Source organism: Archocentrus centrarchus, chromosome 18 (genome assembly GCF_007364275.1).
Source record: "Archocentrus centrarchus isolate MPI-CPG fArcCen1 chromosome 18, fArcCen1, whole genome shotgun sequence".
Classification (NCBI taxonomy): domain Eukaryota; kingdom Metazoa; phylum Chordata; class Actinopteri; order Cichliformes; family Cichlidae; genus Archocentrus; species Archocentrus centrarchus.
Window position 1 is genome coordinate 881,226 of NC_044363.1, and position 18,604 is coordinate 899,829.

Consider the following 18,604-nt stretch of genomic DNA (forward strand, 5'->3'; position numbering starts at 1 on the left):
ACCGAACACGTGTTTGTTGTGCGTCATGTAGCTGAATGTGCTACGTTAGCATAACGTAGGCGTAACCGTGTTCGTCCTGTTCTTTAATCCATTATTATTTTAAATTGCCGTTCAAGATGGAATTTCTGGGTCTCGGATTCTATCAACCCCCCCCCCACCACCCCCCCAAAAAAAAGTGCGACTTATAGTCCAGTGCGACCTATATATGTTTTTTTCTTCTTTATTATGCATTTTTTGGCTGGTGCGACCTATACTCCGGAGCGACGTATAGTCCGAAAAATACGGTAAAGATTATTTTGGTAGTCGACTAATCTGTCAATTATTTTTTTGATTAGTCGACGATTATTTCAATCTTACCTCACCTGTTCAAGCCTGCACACCTGTTAACATCATCTTGTTGTCTCCTCTCACACTTAAAATAATGACCCATAAAGATACTGACACTAATCCAATATATTTTTAACATTAATGTGACCATAAAAAAATAAATATCAAATAAACAATGCAGATTAAAGTGAATGCAATTTTTATTTTTAAATGAAAATATAATGCGCAAATAAGTAAATAAAAACAGCCTCTGTTCAAAAGCTTAAATAAGGCTTCAAATTAAATCAAAAAGATTTTTTCCATCCAAAACAGCTTAAAAGTTTACAAATATTCAGTTCACAAAGACGGTTACTATTCAGAATGAACGCTAATATTAATGCGAGAAAAAAAAAATAGGAGACAATGTAGCTGCTCCTGTTGTCCTTCACTCGTTAGCTAACATCGCTGAAATGGTCCCGCTTAGCAAACATCATCCATGACAGCTTGTTTCCGACAGGTAAACTAACAGAAGCATTACTGTGCAAACATTAACAGGTATCAACGATGCACTAACTCTGAAACGTACCCATCCAGAGATGTCACAGCTCCAGGGTGCCGGTGTTTTAGATGCTCATGATGGTGCTGTGGGAGGAAAGCTCTGCTTTGCACAGTCTGCATTCAGCTTTATTTTGGTTTGCTGTGAAATGCTCCCACACCCATTTTCTTTCATTTTCTCCACCTTCCTCTCTGTTCTGCCATCGTTATGTTGTTCATGTTACCTTCTTCTTCATTGGTATTGTTGTTACTGGCAGACAATGTAGACAATACTGCCCCCATATCTTCCTGTAGTTACAAAATCACGTGCGTGGTTTTAGAATATGAAGCTTTAAAATTTCACGTCGAACCGTTGCAGCCCTGGGTGGAACCTTAAGAGAGCTGTGCACTAATAAATGCCTACAAACCTCAATGAACCAAGGCAGCGTTTCACTCTCTCCACTCTGCATTTAATCATTAGTAATTATTAATCTCTGGTTCTCTTCCACAGTGTGTCTTCTGTCGAGTCCCCCCCTCCCCTCACCCCCAACCAGGTAACAGATGGCTGCCCCTTCCTGTTTCAGCTGGAGGTTTCTTCCTGTTAAAAGGGAGTTTTTCCTTCCCACTATCACCAAATACTCACCAAGGTCATCTGATTGTTGGGGCTTTCTCTGTATCACTGTAGGCTCTTTACCTTGAGATGACTGTTGTTGTGATTTTGGTGCTACATACAGAAAACTGAAGTGAATTGAATTAAAGAGGATTTCACTGCAGGGGGAATGTAGCAAATGTGGATAATGAATGTTAACGGTAATAAAAGGAGTGAAGAGGTTGTTATAAAGAATGACTAAAAGCCGGAACAAGAGGTACAAGAGACAAGAGGCCTCCTTCCATACTGACCTCTGAGCACCCCCTAATTGGGCAAATCTTTAAGTAGGCGCCTGCCCCCCCCCTGTTCTAGAGAACAGGTCAGACAGAAAGCGTGAGCGAGAGAGAAAAAAGCAAGGGGAAACGTTTACAGACACAAGAGGGGCACCATGAAGAGGCTGAGCTATGCAAGTGCAATGAATAGAGGGGTTGTACATCAGCAACACTGACGTAACCTCAACTCACTAATCTGTACTTGCCTTAATTCTTCATTCCATGCTAGCCTGCATTCACGATCTATGAACAGCTGAATGATTGTTAAAAAGAATAAATCTGGCTTCCCATGATGACACAACTTCTGCCTAGGGTAGACTAGGGACTGTTTCTGTAACAGTGATGCCAAAGGAGGTGAAGGGCTGATAGAAAGGGAGGAGCGCTCTTTGAGTGCCTCTCCAAAGGACTAATTTATGAGCACGCTGATCAATGGGTTAATTAAGTGGAAAGAGGAGAAAATGGGGAGGCCAGGGGCCTGAGTAACCACTGAAAAAGGTGATGGGAGGCCAAATGGGTGGAGGTTAGGCTGGGAACAACAAAGAGGCAGACAGATTTTTCCCAGCTGAACACCTAGAGGATGAGGCGCCCACAGTGGGATTTGATTTCCCCTGTGTACTTAACTAAATTGACTGGGACCATCCAATAATTCTCTGATGGAAATGTCTTCATGTTAGTGACGATCATGAACTATTGGCTCACCTGCTGGAATCAATACAGCCCCACCTCTTCAGATTTATCAAACTCTTACAAAATAAGATGTCAAGATGTGGTTCAGACCTTCAGAGACATTTGGAAAATCAATTCAGGTATTTACTTGTAAACACAATCTCATTAGCGGGAATGCATGTGCCAAGTACAAAAATACCAATCAAGCATACTTACATAATGCAGCACCCTTATGGGTGTTCTGTCCTCTAGAACGTAAAGCATGTCCTCGAGTGAGAGGAGTCTTTAAATGTTTTTAGTCCCCACAAAGGCAGAGCGAGAAAGGGACAGTTAATAGGGCTCAGAAATCCTGCTGACTTGCAGCCTTCTGAATCAACGCCCTCTTGTCCTACACCCCTTGTAATTTTCAAGACACTGGAGTTTAAGGCCAAACAAAAAGAGACTGCTTAATGTTGGCACCAACAAAGATCTTCCCAGGTCTTTGGCTTTGCAGCAAAAAAAATGCCATCCTACAGATTTTTACAGTGTAAAAGTTATACATCCTAACATTCCTGCAAAGCTATCTCACTACTCATTAGGCACTGGCACCGGCGTGTGATCAAGGTTACACTCCCTTACCCTGGCTAATTAAGGTGACAAGAGCCCATCTTTCTTCCACTAAGCTGTTGCAGTCTTTACATGTAGCCTATACATTGCTGTCCCTATTAACCTTTATAGTTCACACTCCCTATACCTGCTTTTCTAATATTCTCTATTGCTATTATGATTAGTATTGCCTTATAAATTCATGAATCTGTTAGCCTCAAAACCTGAAAAAAAGTTCAAAGTTCTTTAATTCAAATTCTAGATAGTCAGAGGGGACATATCAAGGGCACAGCACAGGGAACACGAGTCATTTTTACCAAGATACTGTAGCCTGAGGGTAGGAGATAAGTGCACTCAATAAAGTTTGCTACGAGTCAGAACAGTGACATTTACGTTCCAGGTGCTGGGAGCTGCTACCTGTGAAAATATGGCCAGAGAAAATCTGCTCATGCGGAGTGTCTGGTCCAGAAGTGATCCACACAGATTGGAATTTAGCCCCTTTTTCCTGCTATCATTTTTCAACAGAGGAACTGTTACAGCCTTGAGAGACAACGTGAAGAGCCACAGATGAATGATTCAAGCAACATGCATTGTTTTCTATGAAGGATGGAGGATACACATGCTGCATCCTTAAATATTAGGACAAAACAAAAAGAAAAGTGGCTTTAGTTAAAATAAATCAAAGGAGAAAGGCGTGCCGAGGGCTTCGAGGCATTTGCTTTGCTTTGTGTGCAAAGGCAAAACCTTTCGCTTGTGTGTGTGTGTGTGTGTGTGTGTGTGTGTTGACGCGCATGTGTGTGTGTGTCCCGCTTCATCCAGAGGGTTTGAGTTTTCTTTGCTGATTGTGACAATAACAGTGACGATCATCGCCTGCTCTGCATCACTGAACGCACAAAAGTGTAACACTGCCATTCTGGTGCTCATTCATCACTGTCGTGCCACTGCTTTCATTCATAACCGGCAAACTGTCACACATGCACGCGCGCGCGCGCACACACACATTCAAACACAAGCAAAAAGTAGTGAGAGGCTGTCAAGCAAGAGACATTGTAATTCACAACGTTAAAATGGGCTTATTCTTTTCATTAGCGTCTGCCATCAGGACAGCTAAGGCCTAGCAGCCTAACAATGCATCAACTGGAGCTAGACAGCATACAGTGTATTGAAGTGAATGCTCCATTTATTTAAAGGAGGAGGGGTAGAGGCTCAGTTTTTAAAGGTAAGGCTGAAAATGTGGCATCCTGTATATGCATGCATCCACACACTTCCACGCCTCAACAGTAAATGTTTAAGCTGTATAGGAGTTAGTGACTACGGTGCTATAAACAGCCCATCCAGAACTCCTCCAGGCAGCACTCTAAACAGCAGCAGCAGTAAGCTCTGGGAGGAGGACAGCGGAGACTGCCATCTCTGCGTCCTCAAGTGTTGCCATTAGCTGGCAGCTCTGGCCATGCCTCAAACCCAACCACCGCGACCCACCGTCACTTATGTCAGCAGATGGACATCAAATGGGTAACAGTCCAGCCTGTTCTGCGGGACAGCCACCAGCTATGCCAACTGGCTAGGCTCGTTATATTTGACTGACTGAGACTCGTGCTTATTTTTTTGTGTGTCTGTGTGTGTGTGTGTGTGTGTGTGTGTGTGTGTGTGTGTGTGTGTGTCAGCATGTGTGTGTGTTCCAGCTCCAGCAGGAAATATGTGTTTTATAACAACCCACATCATTATACAGTACAGCCACAGTGATAACACTTCAGCATGTTGGCCAACACAGCCACAACTGCTGCTGCCTCCTCTGCCAGCATTACCATTCAACTGGCCCTTCTCAAGCTAGTTGTTAGGGCTTCAGCTGACAGCTCATACTAATATATGTCGTGGTGTGTCAGCCAATACTAATGTGACTAGAACAGCAGGGAAGAGGTAGCATATAGCAGATGTTAAGAGTGCAAAATAGAGATGGTGCTGTTGTAATGTTATGGCATCCCTCTCCCCTTCTTGCTCTCCCTGCTCCACAGTCTGTCCCTTTACTGAACGCTTTCCTGAAAAGCTCTCCTATTTGCACTTCTGCTCGCTTCCTCCACTCTTTTATTTTTTTTTTCCTTTCAGATTGCGACATCCGTGGTCACTTGACTTTCCAAGCACACTTCCTCCTCTCTCGGTATGTGTCTGGGGTAAGGGGGCAGGGATAGCAGCCTGCCTGCCTGCCTGCTTCCACCTGCACCTTGACCTGGACCTTGTTTGCAATGCTGAGGGTTTACTGCAGAGCACTTGCAGGGATGTGGCTACTCCTGCCCTTGAGACTCTGTCAATACCATAACTCACTCAATTTCCTCATGATGGTGTGATATACTGCAGTGCTGTGCATGTGAGAGACAGAACTGATTCTCATATATTATATATGGGTTTATATGAATTTATTGTGCATTTTAATTTATCTCAATTATTTTAAATGATTTCATATTACTGTACACAATACCAGGGGTGGGCAATTAATTTTTCCAAGGAGGGCCACACCAATAAGCTGAACTCAATTCTGCTCAATATTAATTTTATCTCTGTACAAGCTCATTGGTGCAGCTATTCACAACAGTCCCAGTTTCTCATGTGGCCCCTTAGGAAAATTAATTGCCCACCTTGTACTATAATATTACGAAACTACCTCCTATAACTTCATTTAAATTGACAGGTTAGACCCAGACTAGCGGTTCTCTTTTACCATAACGCTGATCTCACAAGGGCAACTGCCAGCCCCAGTCAGCGGACTCGTGCACCTCTGTAGCTCAGCATGGCAGCCACTGGGAGAACCTTGGAGATCCAGAGAAAAGGGTAATTTTTTTAATCACGGTTTACCGATGTAAAACTATTCATGAATTCTCCTTCTTCTAGATAGATCTTTCACACATATGCATTTGTATATGTGTGTATGTTACTGCCATCAATGAAGCACAGGTGTAGACTTCCCTCTGGTGGATTCAACAAGCTACAAGGAAGTCATCAAGCTTGCACACCATTTCATTCCTACTGTTAATCTGATTGGCCAGAGAGCAGCATGATGTCAATCACAGCTGTTGATTGCATCAAAAGTGTATCATGCTTTCTATTAAGGACCTGACTGTGCAACAGAGAAGCATGAAATCCTATTGTATCCTTGCCTTTCTACTATGAATGAAAATAATCGTTCGATAAATATCAGAGTTCCTAATCTCTGCAGGTTTCCCGTTTAAGAGGAAATGTGGAGCTGTATCCAATCTGCACTGTGAAACTGTCAGAGGGACGTTAGCAAGTCCAGAGCTGGCCGATGGGTGTTCTGGGTGGTTTCTCACTGTCTCTGTGTCTTCCTTTGGCTTTTATCTCTCTGAAGAAATAAGAGGAGTAAATGTTCATTGATCTTGGTTGGTGGTCAGCCTGGTTCTAGCGGGGGGGGGGGGGTAGAAGGAGCGGTGATGTGAAGGTTGCTGCTGCTGTCAGCGGGAGACTCGGAGGGCACAGTTTTTGGATGTTTTTTTGGTTTGTTTGTTTGCTTTTTTCAATAAAAATGTGTCCAATCATTCGACCTTGATCTAACCTTAATGAGCGCTGTCCGCCTCAGGTTTATAAGCACAAGGGTTTGAAGACAAACACAAAAAACGAGGAGAGTGTGTCTAAGGGGAAGACTAGAGAGAGACATTAACAACTGACAAACAACCAGCAGAAAATACTGCAATATGAAGGAATAGCAGGAGGAGGGAAAAGGAGGGAGAAAGGAAAGAACTGGGATGAATAACGGCTCTAAAACCTTATCTCCATCTTGCACCCCGGCGATCAAAGACCTCATTCACCAGTTTCAAAGAAGAGAGACGGGCCACTGTGATGGAACTGTGGGAGCCCAGCACTCGAAGAGAATGGCAGCAAAACAGACACACTGACAGGCTGAGCACAGAAGATGGAGCTACTCACTTCAGAGAACGATCCTCAGCTGCAGAATGTAAACTCTTACCTTCACGAATTCAACACCTCTAAAGGCAAAGTACCACATTCGTAGCATTTACCAACATGCCAGGGCTGTGTATTAATGTCTGAAGAAAAGGACCTCCCATTTTTGAAAATTTTGTGCCAGCTGTAAAAACTGGACAACTCGAGACAAGCCGATGCTTAGGCTTGCAAATTTCTAATGCAATGAAATATCTGGTCATAATGATTTCATGTCAACATTCCATACAGCGCCAGGGAACATTGTTTACTTGGCTTTATCATAGATACAGAAAAATGCAGCCTGCAGCATTTTGGGCATTGCAGCAGTCGATGTGGTGATGTCACTTGTTTATTTTATTTGCTTATTTACCTTTTGAGTCATTTATCAGGCTAAGTATACAAAGACATGCTGGGGCACACTTAAAAACCAGTGGAAAGAAAAGAAAGAAAACCTTCAGGTTTAAAAGCTTTGAGGCGCTTAGCCTTTCAAAACAATGCTGCCATAGCAACGACAGAGTTTTTACCAAAAAAACAAAACATCCATGACTGCCACAGGTGGATGCAGAGGAGAAATAAATGGATATGTCAACGAGAAACAAGGCGTTAAAGGAGTCACGCGCCGTCTATATGGTTATACAAAAGAGCGCAAGGAGTCCAAAATTAATGTTATAGCTTGTGTTGAGAGCAGTAACCTATTAGTGATGGGCAACTGGACAAATTATTAGTGATGGACCTATTGTTATTATTGTTTTTCCTCTGCCAAACAATGGTGGATGTTAATATTAAACATGATTAAAGTTTCAAATAATTAGGTCAGCATATGTACAATCCCTTTGAGCCAAAAAGCCTCTGTGTCAGACTGCTCTGAACGCTCTGTTTCAGACAGTTTTTTTCTACTCTTAGCTCTGTATGAGCTCACTGAGAGCCCTGATTTAAATATCCACCTCAGGCACACAGCTCTGGCTGTGAGCACAGAAACCCCTCATACCTGCGGTTTGCAAAGAGCAGCCAATCAGAACATTTGCTCAACCAGTTAAACCGAGGTGGAAATCACCAGATTTCCAGCATGTTTAACTACAGTTTGGAAGTCTCGGTTCAACTGTCTGACAAACCCATAAAAGTAGAAAGCTATCCCAGAAACTATGCTGGGTAATCTGCCTGTGTGACGCCAGCTCCTCACTGAAACCCCTACACTATACAGCATGTGCACCCTAATCATTAAACACACACGTATGCCCACCTGTTTGTGTATTCAGACGCTGCTAAGCGTCCTTCATTTCATTTCTTACTTTTGACTGAGCTCAACAATTTTGTCCATTTAATACCAAAAATCTGCTGCAGTGACACAACTCCACTAATGTATCAGCAGTCACCTGTTGTTGGACTAACAATAGCCAGCTGGAATTTTTTATTTTTTTTATAAATAACATAATAATAATAAATTTAAATTACTTTAAAAATAATAAATTAATAACGGGTGATTATATGACTCATAAGAGGACTGGTCCTCAAGAAAGGAGGAGAGGCTTGTTTCTATTTTAAACAGCTTCTTATAATTCTTCAAGCTGTTCCAGGTTAGAAAGTGTATCCACTGTAGAGCTATTTAATTTCACCAGCTTCACAGTCGACCAATAAAGCAGAGAAAACAGGGTTCGGTTGTGAAGTTTAGCAATAACGCAGATGAGATCACAGCAACAGGTCGCCATTGCAGAACGTGCTCATAGCCCACGCAGCTCCATGAAGCCATGATGAGTTTCTATATAACATCCATTAACTGTGTGCGCCACGCGCCTCCATATGTGCAAACAGGCTACCATAATTATATTATTTATCATCCAATAACTGTACAGTCACAGTACTTCAACTTAGCTGGAAAGTTGAAGGCAAATTCACATTTATGCAGATATTAAATTCTTCCAGCAGTCCTGAAAATATCTTCATGTGGCTTCAAAGTAATGAGTGACACACATACAGCTTCTCCTAACAGAAGGAAGATATGAACAACAGCACCTCCCTGAGGACTTCTGTGTACAGCCAGCTTTACTAATTCATTCCAACTTTGCTAAACAAACATTTAATTTCACCAGCATTCATCAGACGAGTCTCCAGTTCTCCAGACAGCGTGTCAGCTGTCATAGTGCTGAAGATCGCTCGCCTAAAATTAGCACTGACTCCTATTACTCCACAGTGAGAACGCTTCCTAACCCACTGGGAAACCTGCTGTCGCTGATATGTCAATAGTGAAAATAAACAGTGAGGGATAAAATTAGATGTGGGACACTGACAGGTCGGGCTTTTTAAGCACTGTGAAAGTGTGATTGTGTGTGATCGTGATGACCATTTCATCCCACTCTGTCACAACACCAGCCTGCATCTGTTGACTGCTTAGCGACCCGTGCTAAGAGACATCAATCCACCCGCCGGCGTGCTTTGAACACTTCAGCGCCGTCTGCCTCCAGCTCTGCTGCATCTTGCCTGGGAGGGCTGGCATTGAGCAATGGTTTCATGGGCTCAATGCATTTGATTAGGACACACACAGAGACACAAAAAAAAAAAAAAAAAAGCACAATTTCTTGCATGCAGGATGCCCACAAACTAGCACATATATAAAGAAGTGCATATAAATGGATAAACGGTATATGTCGTGATGCCTTTCTACAGAAATGCTCCATCATATCTTCTGGGGCTGTGGTCAATCAAATATAATCTTATTCAAATGAAACTGTACAACGCTTCAACCAAAAATCTGCTACGTTATCTCTAGATTAACCAAATCAGCCACAGAGTGCTGACTGCACTCTCTTGCTTTACCTTAACCTTATAAACAGACATAAAAACCCAGCATATTAAATCACCAGTGGACAGAGACAACTGACCCTCTGCCCAAATATAGGATTTCAAAAAAATTCCCAAAAAGAAAGGACTACCGTATTTTCCGGAGTATAAGTCGCACTTTTTTTCATAGTTTGGCTGGGGGTGCGACCTATACTCCAGAGCGATGTATATGTGACATTTATAACACATAAACCAAAATACTCCAGCCACTTGACATCTCCGTGAACTGCAGCTTTAAGGCAGTCTTGCGTAACCTGTGGGCGCAGTGGATGATGGATGGAGAGCACAGCTTAACGGCAACTGGGAGAATGCGCCACCCAACTTTCCTGGAAGTCATTGGATGGATCAAGAAAACATGGGCTTCAGTGACAAACCATCCTGTTTGGATTCAGAAAGGCTGGAATAATTGGAACTGCAGCTGACGACGAGTCTGACTAACGCGACACAGAAGAGGAAGCGGCGCTTCGTCTACGGAGTGTACGGAATTGTTTAGAAGTGACACCGAGGATGAAGAATTCAATGGATTGATGGTTTGGTTAACTTGTTAGTATGTCCTTTATGCTATGGTTATCTGAATAACTTAATGTTACGTTAACATACCGAACACGTGTTCGTTGTGCGTCATGTAGCTGAATGTGCTACGTTAGCATAACGTAGGCTTAACCGTGTTCGTCCTGTTCTTTAATCCATTATTATTTTAAATTGCCGTTCAAGATGGAATTTCTGGGTCTCGGATTCTATCAACCCCCCCCCAAAAAAGTGCGACTTATAGTCCAGTGCGACCTATATATGTTTTTTTCTTCTTTATTATGCATTTTTTGGCTGGTGCGACCTATACTCCGGAGCGACGTATAGTCCGAAAAATATGGTATATCAACTGGTGAACTCAACCCACTAACAAGCCTCATTACATGCTTTCTGTTTTGAGGTGAGAAGGTTTTGCATCCAGTTTGAGCTGGGTCTAAGTGCTGCTGAAGATGATGCTGAATGCCAAAGACACTGAAACACGTGCCAGTTCTGATACATTTTCTCTCAGCGCCTCAAGCTTTAGACACAAAAGGTAGCCCGCCATTTTTACATGATATACTGTTGTGTTTGTTGAATTGTGATATAGCTGACGCTTGACTTTTTTGGGCTTTTTTTTTTTTGTTTTCCAAATTATGCAGTCGTTCCAACACTTCTTTAACATCTACCTCTTTTCCAACACCATGCAGTGAGTGTTGTTGCTGAGCAGTAAGTACCACCTCAGGGCCTTTTGAGAAACAGCACATATTTCGCCATGTCTGACAACTGATTGTAAACATAGACAGTATCATAGACAGCTTCCAGGTCTAAAAAGTGAAGCCACCACAAAATGCCTTTAACCTGCTTTCTTTCTAATGGCCATCATGGTGCAGCTTTTCTGGTTGTGTAGAAGTCTACAGGAAAAAGGTCCTTAGCTCCTTTGCTTTCTTACCTCACTACACTTCACTAATGACTTTATGGGTTCAACTGCTAGATTTAGGTCATACTGAACCGAACAGTCCATTGTTGTCAATTATGGTCATTCTCGGGCGCCGGGGTGGCTCAGGGCGAAGGTGGAGCAGGTGATCATATATTCCGCATGGCAGTGTGGCGGGCACAGGTTTGAGTCCCGACCGGCCGCCCCTTGCCACGTTTCTTCCCCGTTTCTTCCCCCGCTTTCCTGTCTCTCTCCACTGCTAATACTTACTTACCGTAAAATGGCCAAAAAAATTATGGTCATTCTAACAATCAGAAAGGAGGCTGTGTTCACTGGCTCAGGACCTATGATTACCTAGTTGTTAGCCAGTGGGCATGTCCCTCAGTTTCCAAGTCATCTCACCCCTCATGGCAACAGAAAAATCCTCAGAGGCTATTGCAGACATGGGGGCTACATCCATATATGATTACAACAAAGTGTTAATAGCAAAAGATGGAATCATTTCTGTGGAAAAACATTATGACAGACATGATGTGGGCTGCGTCAGCCAGTCACTGGTGTTTATATCACTGGTTTCAACTTTCAGTTCAGCAATTATATGGAGCCACGATGGTGCCAGCTTTTAGGTATGCACATTAGTCGTCTTTTTGGTAGGAATGTGCAGAACGGGTTCTAGATTGGGCACCGGTACCAATGGTTGACGATGTCAGTTACTTCAGAGCCAACTCTGACTTAAAGCTCAGTAAGGTCTTAAAGCGGGAGTGCGTGGTTGTCTGTAACTCTGTGTTAGCCCTGTGATGGACTCGTGATCGGTCCAGGCTGTGTACCCAAAATTTTGCCCTGTCTTAGATAGCCTCCGGCCACCCCCATGACCCCATGCTGGGTATGTGGTCATGAAACTGAATGGTTTGGGAAATTCCAAGTTGTAAAAACCTATTTTTCACAGGTAATCTTTTCTTGCTAATATTGGATCCATCCCATAATGCTCCTGATGTGCTTTTCTCCTTAATAAGTTACACCTCTGACTGTCTGACCAACAAGAATATGGTCAGATGTGAGCAAAGTAACCAACAACATGACCAACCAACCTTGAGATTACAGTGATAACGTCTAGAGGCTAACTAATGCCAATTTCAAGAGAGCAAAACATTCTGATATTGATATATATTTTTATATTTATATACTCCATATACCATGTGCTCTGCTGTGATGAGCACAGAACATTGTAAACAATGGAGCCAGGATTTACTAATGTCTTCCCCTCACTTCCATTTTTATCTCCCTGTGTGTACATATTGCTCGCTCACACAAATGTCTGCAATTTCTCAACAGACTGCATTAGCACGCCACCTTTATCCCCCTTAAACATCTCCACGCGTCTTCAAAGTTTCCAGCCAGTCGCCAGTGAGGTAAATAACAACTCCTCTGTGACAACATCTATTTGGAACAAGGACAGCCACACATATTTCCCCCTGCCTCCATTTAAATGCTTTCTCCCCACAGAGGAGATGTCCCTATCTGCTATATAGGACAGGATAGCTGCCTAAACCAAGGAGAGCCTTCCCCTTCTCGTTGCTGTAGATAAGAACAGAAGTCTTCTTGTCCCTGTTGAATTCCATCACCTAGAAGGCCCTGCTGATCCAAATGCCCCACAACATCAGCCACAGCATATAAATGCACCCCATTCTTCGGGCTGTGTGTGTGTGTGCATTTATCTGTGTGCGTGTGTGTGTTTGGAGGGGAATATGTTCTCAAGGCCAAGGCGTTTCCTGGGGTCTTTGGAGAATAAAGGTCAGATGAAAACAGGCTCATATTAAGTTGAAGGATGATTCAGCTCTTGAAGGAGGACTTTTGTGAGAGCGTCATTTCAGTCATCCTTCTTTACCCGTTGTGGTTTTCTTGCAAGATTTCCCAGGCATTCCTCCTTCATTTCAATCTTCCAGATAACACACAAATAAGGAAATGCACTATGAGCAATTCTGGGCAATCTCAGGGAAGCTCTGTTGATTTAAAAAAAGCAAGAAAAAAAAAAAAAAAAAAAAGCTACAAATTCTGCATGTAAGAGGACACAGGAATAAGCTCAGCCTGACTGAATGGCAACCTCTGTTTCTCTCATCCCACCAGATGAGCTCTGAGTGCAGGTTGCTCATTAATGGTACCGCGGATGCTCTGTTATTATGGAGAAGCTCGTCTGCATGAAGCATGGTTCATTCTCAGCAGGTCTGACATCACTACACAGCAAATATACACACGTTAAGAAACATGCTGCAAAAAACAAGCCTGCAAGTGAGACAACATATAAATGATTTCAGGCAGGCTTTGGGGTAAATGCATCTTTTCACTAAGCTGCTGACACACTCTTAACAGATTATGCAAATTGGGAGAATCATTATATTTTAGTGTGAAACTCGTTTTTCAGTGAGAATAACCTCCTCAGTGAAAACCAGCATCCACCATGTAAGCCCTAGCCTACCTGTTAATTTGTGATCCACGGGTGTTGGTAGGGTGCCAGATTCCCACTGCTGTTCTCTTCTTCAGATTTCGTCCTTCTCACTAAACCTTCCGCCAGGTCGTGGGAAAACAATGATTAAAAAAAAAAAAAATAGGTAAAATACTTTTAAAAAAAAAAAAAAAAAAAAAAAAAAAAAGTGCCCCCTCGACAGAGCTCTACCTCGTTCAGTCCAACCGGGCCGGCAGGTGGGACTTCATGACTGGAGACAATGACAGAGTGGAGACTGAATACCAAAAATAAAGCTGCCTCTACTGCAATACCCACCACAAACAGCTCGGTATAGTAGGCTTCTCCATCCGAGCAGCCGAGCTCGGTTTGGTCCACGCAAGAAATTAATTTTCTCTCCTGACAGTCCAGTGTGCCACAACAAGAACGTCTCTATTTATCGAGCCCTCCTTTTTTTTTTTTTTTTTTTTCTTTTACAAAATAACCCCGAAATAACCCGGACGTGTGTGCGGGCACTCGGCGGATTTGACAGCCGGAAAGTATCACCTGTGCTGACCAATGGTCTCAGCTGCTCAGTTTAACTCACGCTCTCTTTTTTCTTATTTTCCTAGTACGTCGACGATAAATCCAAAATAAATCCCCATAAAGAGAACCGAGCACCGGCTGAAGCCTCGGCTCGCCTCGGAAACGGCGGACGCGCAATGCGCGGTGCTCCAGCAAACCTTGCGAGAAAGATGCTGCCGCCGCTGCCGCCGAGAGGATTCCGTGACCGCTCCGGCTCGATGTTCCGCTCTCGCGCACGTGCGCGCCCTCGTAAAGCACGCACGCTCGTCCCCGGCGTGTGACGCGCGCCGCAGTGTCCTCCCTAGCAAGCTGGTCGCCCTGGCAACGCTTTCCTCTGACCTCAATCTGGTCGCTTTTTCTATTAAAACGTGTGGCGTTCACCGTGCTTTCGTTGACATATTCACTCAGTGGTGACAATAGGTGTTAATCCGCTCTTCTGCATAAAGCGTGTCGAGTTCCTTCTTCTCCTGAAGGAGACTAAAAAAAAAAAAATAGTACTGAGGAGTTTCATTATTTTTTTTTTTTTTCGGCATCACTCTCCTCCTTTCCTCTGCTCGCACCCAGCCCGGCGGATCTGCATCACCATGACGTCAGAAGACGTTAAAGGGATACTCTCCCATTTTTTTCCACATCCTTTCTTCCATCACTCCGCATCTTCCTTTTCCTCTATCCCTTCACCATTCTCCTAAACTGCCCAGTGGCTCTTCCCCATTTCCACATCCATCCCATAGTTCAGACTGGCTGGTCCTTATTGTAGACATGTCTTTGAGGGATGAATATCACATCCAGAGGGCAAAATGAGGCATTAAACTAATTTTATAGTGAAATCACGGGGGGATAAAAATGATACTCCTGACTTCACCGGCTTGCATGCTTATTTATTTTATATTTTTCTTTAAGGGATAATAACCATCAAACATCCAGCACGGCTGGGTCCCTGATCTCATCAGTGCAGATGGTAATGGCAGTGCGGTGGCAGCACCTGCTCCTCTGGATGCAACACAGCCACATGCCTGTCTTATTACCAGGGGTCGTAACACAGCCAAACATCTGCCTCCGTCACTATCCCACAGCAGAGCCATGTATCCACGGTTGGTGGGCTGATGACTGCCAGGAATTCCCAGCTCGCTGAATAAAACTTTTTTTTTTTTTTTTTTTTTTTATTGGCTCCATCTTCACCTTCCACTATCTGCAGCCACTGAAGTTTAAGTATAGCTTAATGAGGGTAACCCCTAGGTACAGCCAGCTGATGCCTGTGCTCCCAGGCAGCGCTCGAATCTTATTTTAAAGAAGATTTATGGCTTTGCATCCATTCACTATTCACATCCTCATAAACCACAAAGAAACAGGCCGCGTCTCCACCCGTGAGCGGAGCCGACCTGTTGTCAGTCAGCCAAAACATCATGTCCACCCGTCTTGCTTTTTACCTTCAGACTCCTCAAAAATGCCTGAGAGGAGGAGAGAGGACACTGTGGGGCTACACTCTCCACTATTGAGACAAATGGTCTCTGGCGGTCGATGTGCATTTCCCCTTTGACATCCCAAGGCCGAGCTGAGGAGGCAGAGGGCCTGTAAGTGTGCGTCTGCATGTACAGGGGTGATGTTGATGTCCGACACTTGATAGACCCTAGCCAGGAATCAGAGGTAATGGCCCACTAGGGAAACCTGGTACCTGAGCCCACATAGAGATATGCGCATCCACACATGCACACTCGCACACACTCTCACACACACACACACACGCACACACACCTACACTTAAAGCAGTGATGTATATTTTGTTAGGGGTCATTTGTGCCGCCTTTAAGCCCCAGGGGGAGCTGCTGGTCTGCGGAGAATTCATGTGTTTATGTGTGTTCGTACGCCTCTGAAACATCATTACAGTTTGTTGTGCTTGATTACTGCAGTTCTCTGCATAACTGACCAGTCAACCGCCCTTTGATGTGCCCCCTGGGTCCCTGCAGACACCCACCTCAGATTCGTTTCTTCTGTTGTCTGGATTTTCAAAAGAGAACTGCTTTAAAATGAAATAGTCGGTACCCACAAGGGAAAATGAGACTTACAAGGAATACATTGTAACAGTGATGTGAAAAAAATAAGTACATCCAGTGGGGATTGTTAACGTTTTCATCATACTTTTTCCATCAAAGTATAAATTCTGCATCTTAAATCTCAAAAAGAAGAAGTGCGTGGTTATAGAATGGCCTAGTCAAAGCCCAGATTTGAATCCAGCTGAAATGCTGTGGGATTTAAAATGGGCTGTATATGCAAGAAAACCTGTAAATCCTGCATATGAAGGGAATTTGAATGATTCCAGTCTTTTGACACCCAACATCAGGAAAACTAGATCCATTATTTCAAAAGAGGAGCTATAGTGATGCTAACACATGTTTTTTCCACTGTATTGTAACAGACTTTTTGCTTCCCTTGGTAAGGTGACCCTAAATCACTTCCTATTCAGAGTGCTGCCTCTAGACTACTTACTAGGTCAAACAGATGGTCTCAATTTACCCAATTATTTATATCTTTTTACAGGCTTCCAGTTGTGTCCAGGATCCATTTTAAAATTCTCAACCACAGGCTGATCTCACAATCACTCTTTATGTTGCTTACCTTAGTCTTAAAAAGCTACATTTACAGTCCCTTTCACAAACCTGCCTAAGGACCTGAGGTGAACGTTTCAGTCTATGGTCGCTGATGCTGTGGTTCCTTTTAGAAAGTGGCTAAAGATATATCTGTTTACACGTGTATATGGGTGAAATGTATTTTTGATTTGTATTTCTTTCACTGTACTTTAACTTCTATTATTTTTTTTTTCTTATTTGTCATCTTTATTGTTTATTTATTTTTTATATTGTTTTAATTTTTGGCCTGCTTTAAATTTTCTCTTTTTTTTCTGCCTTTAAATTCATTCACTTTGTAAAGCACTTTCTGACTACTGTCTATAAAAAAATCACTTTGCATACAGTACCAGTCAACATACGCCTTCTCATTCAGTGTTTTTATTTGTTTATTTATTCTTCCCTACATTGTAAATGAATGCTGAAGTCATCCAGACAATGAAAGAACACATAAGGAATCGTGTATTAAAGTTAAAACCAAAATAAGTCTTAGATGTTAGATTCTTCACAGTAGGCACCTTTTGCTTTGATTACATCTTTGCACTCTTGGTATTCTCTCAGTCAGCTTCATGAAGTAATCACCTGAAATGGTTTTCCAACAGTCTTGAAGGAGTTCCCAGAGGTGCTGAGCACTTGTTAGCTGCAGTCCAACTCATCCCAAACCATCTCAGCTGGGTTTAGATCAGGTGATTGTGGAGACGAAGGTCATCAGACGCAACACTCCATCAGCCTCTTTCTTGGCCAGATAGCCCTCACATAGCCTGGAGGTGTGTTTGGGGTCGTTGTCCTGTTAAAAAACAAATGATGGTCCCATTAAGCACAAACCAGATGGGATGGCATGTCGCTGCAGAATGCTGTGGTAACCATGCTGGTTAAGTGTGCCTTGGATTTTGAATGAATTGCCAACAGTCTCACCAACAAAGCACCCCCATACATCACACTTCCTCCTCCGTACTTCACGGTGGGAACTACACATGTAGGAACCATCTGCTCATCTTTTCTGCGTCTTACAGAGACATGGTGTTTGGAACCAAAAATCTCAAATTTGGACTCATCAGACCAAAGGACAGATTCCCACTGGTCTAATGTCCATTCCTTGTGTTCCTTGGCCCAAGCCATTCTCTTCCTCTTGTCGTTCTTCCATAGAAGTGGCTTCTTTGCAGCAATTTGACCATAAAGTCCAGATTCATCTTCTCTGAACAGGTGATGTTGAGATGTGTGTGCTGCTTGAACTCTGTGAAGCATTTAGATGGGCTCTTATCTGGGGTGCTGTGAACTTGCGGTTTCTGAGGCTGGTAACTCTGATGAACTTCTCCTGAGCAACAGAGGGAACTCTTGGTCTTCCTTTCCTGGGGAGGTCCTGATGAGAGCCAGTTTGATCATAACGTTTGATGGTCTTTGTGACTGCACATGAGGAAACTTTCAAAGTTCTTGAAATTTTTGGATTGACTGACCTTCACTTCTCAAAGCAATGACGGACTGTTGTTTTTCTTTACTTAATTGAGTAGTTCTTAACATAATATGGATTACAACATTACTATTCACTGTATACCAGCTGTACTTTTTCATAATACAACTGATGGTCTCAAACACATTAAGAGGAAAAGAAATTATCTCTTGTCAAGGCACAGCTGTTAACTGAATACCATTCCAGGTGACTACCTCATGAAGCTGACAGTCAGTGCCAGGATGTGCAAAGATGTCATCTAAACAAGAGGTGCCCAC

The 18,604-nt window shown here is 43.1% G+C and overlaps 1 long non-coding RNA gene across 1 annotated transcript in view; it reads right to left on the reverse strand.

The window, feature by feature from the left end:
- Positions 1 to 13,938, reverse strand: part of LOC115797493 (uncharacterized) — a 93,726-nt gene extending 79,788 nt beyond the window's left edge. Inside the window, exons 1-2 of the long non-coding RNA XR_004021418.1 lie at positions 13,908 to 13,938; positions 13,710 to 13,795 (exon numbers count right to left, since the gene is read on the reverse strand). This is a non-coding gene — a long non-coding RNA (uncharacterized LOC115797493). The remainder of the gene's footprint in view (positions 1 to 13,709; positions 13,796 to 13,907) is intronic.
- Positions 13,939 to 18,604: the final 4,666 nt, after the last annotated feature.